The sequence below is a fragment of the Euprymna scolopes genome, chromosome 23, assembly GCF_053919585.1.
Source record: "Euprymna scolopes isolate OS-2025 chromosome 23, ASM5391958v1, whole genome shotgun sequence".
Taxonomy (NCBI): domain Eukaryota; kingdom Metazoa; phylum Mollusca; class Cephalopoda; order Sepiida; family Sepiolidae; genus Euprymna; species Euprymna scolopes.
Window position 1 is genome coordinate 28,354,235 of NC_136504.1, and position 2,688 is coordinate 28,356,922.

The 2,688-nt window shown below is 27.8% G+C and overlaps 1 pseudogene; it reads left to right on the top strand.

Annotated features, from left to right (window-relative positions):
* Window positions 1–366: 366 nt before the first annotated feature.
* LOC145246321 (U2 spliceosomal RNA) lies at window positions 367–499 on the top strand (annotated as a pseudogene).
* The last annotated feature ends 2,189 nt before the right edge of the window (window positions 500–2,688 follow it).

The window sequence follows — 2,688 nt, forward strand, 5'->3', positions numbered from 1 at the left end:
GAAAGAAATTCAATTTTCCTTCAGTAAAACAAAAGTTATGATGAATTTACTCGTGTTCAAAATCGTAAAAAAAACGTAAGGAGGTGAGCGACATTTTTTATGGATGGTTTCCATAGCAACCCCGTCGCTTCAGCGACTACTGTTGCTACCAATTAACCGCTTTCGCGAAAATAGAAGTAACAAGTGAAATAGAGAGAATGAAAGAATGACAGGGAGATAATTAAAGATTTTATTGGAAGCAGACGAGTGCCGTACATTGTTATTATGTATGTGTATGTACTATTTATGGGGGCAAAAAATAACACTGAAATTATACAAAGATCAAGTGAATTTACTGGAAGCCTGGAAAAATCACGGATTACAATTTTTTTTTCTTGGCCTTTTGGTCAAGATCAAAGTGTAGTATCTGTTCTTCAGATGCTGCACTTCCATTTCTTGTTCTCTTTCGGTGGAGGAGAAGTCCTTCACGACTGAGACAATTTTTATTTTTGTACCTTTTCTCCACGTTAAAAAACGACCCTGGTGTCTAACTCTGTCCTGTGGGGAGGCATAGTAAATAGGTACAATAGAAAAATGCGAGCATGAAAAGTAATATGGTTAAGCTTAAACATGGAAAAATAAAGGACTAGTTGTTAAGAATTTTCCTTTATAAAATTTAACTTATAACATTATATAATCATTTTTAATGCTGCAATATTTAATTTCTCAATTTATTATATTTTTTACTAGAATAACGTATCCTTCTCTTTTCTAGTTATATATATATATATATATATATATATATATATATATATATATATATATATATAAAGATAGATAGATAATGAGGTTAAACAGTGGATTACCTAGGCAATATGATATCCTTTATTTATGCCGTTTAAAGATGTTTAAATAACGTTTTCAATATATATGGTGACGAGCAAAATATATGTTTATTCATAACTGATAATTTTCCTAATTGCAGTTCATTTCCTCTGATGACACAAGCCATTATTGAAAATCCATGAATCCAGGAAATAAATATCATTCTTTTCCCTTAGTCCTCGCGCGAAAGAGCAGGACACAAGATATTTTAAATAATAATAGAATAACAATAACAAAGATGCAATTTTCATAAGATAATCAGATCTATTCTTATCTGTAAATATAAATAAGCATATATTAATCTTAGGAAAAATATTAGTCCTCGCACAAAAGAGCAGGACACAAAATCTTTTAAATAATAATAATAATAATAATAATAATAATAATAATAATAATAATAATAGAATAACAATAACAAAGACTTTCGCTGGCGAGGACTACTATTGACCGTAACCAGTTATACATTCCTTTTGAAATTTTCATCTCTATTTTTCTCGCTATGTACTGAATATTTGTTAATGAAACCTATATGAAATATGTTCCTTATTAAATTTTGAAGATTTTCTATTCTGTAAGAAGTTTTAAAAAATTTAATCTAAAAAAGATATTTTAAAGTTTTTGTTAAAAATTCAGATTTTCTCATTATTCAGATCTGTATTACAAAGAGGGGGTTGCAAAAATGAGTTGTGGTATGAGGAGAAATACAAACTGAAGCAGAGAATATTCAGACCTGTAATAATACAAAGAGGGGGTTGCAAAAATGAGTTGTTGTGTGAGGAGAAATACAAACTGAAATAGAGAGTTTTAAAATATAATCATAAAAAGATAAGATACAAGTTAGAAAAGCATTTCCTCCAAGGTATGAAAATTGTTAAACAAAATGTTTTTACTATAGGCTTTAAAAATAAAGGTACAAGATTCAATTTGAAATTTATTTATCTTCAAAGTGCACTTTTATAAATTTTACAAAGTAAGGTACAAAATTTAATTTAAATTGAATCGAAAACTTACCTTGGATTTATTTTATGTAATGTACCTTTTGTTATAATTTAAAAACATTATCTTTCATCTAGCAATTAATGATATAGATATAAAATTTTCAATTATTTTTTTTAAGTGCAACAGAATGTACATTACATAAAATAAGTCCAAGGTAATTTTTTGATTCAATTTAAATTAAATTTTTATACTTTACTTTGAAAAAATTATAAAAGGTTATAAAAGTGCACTTTGAAGATAAATAAATTTCAAATTGAATTTTGTACCTTTATTTTTAAAGTCTATAGTAAACACATTTTGTTTAACAATTTTAATGCCTTGGATAAAATGCTTTTCTAACTTGTATATTCCTTGTCTCAAACAATAAATTTTCAATTTGAATATATTTCTATGTAGATTTCAATTTACAGAATTTTACTTCAATTCGTTGAAAAAAAATAAAAAAGGTCAAACGGAGATCGTGTTCTTATAATCATTTGATCACTCTCAACCTTCTTGGATGAAATTTACGCTGTATATAAATGTTAATTTCAACTATATTCTGGTTCACGTTGACCGAGCGATTTGTTCCTTGCTAATTGAGTAAGAGATTACTTCGTGGCCAGGTTCGAATCTCTCGACTGGCAGTAGCCGTGACTCCCTGCACTTATGATTCCCGAAAGGCTAAAACACTAGCGTCTACAGATATTAAACATGATTACACACACACACACACACACACACACACACACACACACACACACACACACACACATATATATATATATATATATATATATAATTATATATATATAATTAAATAAATACTAATTATTCTCATATACC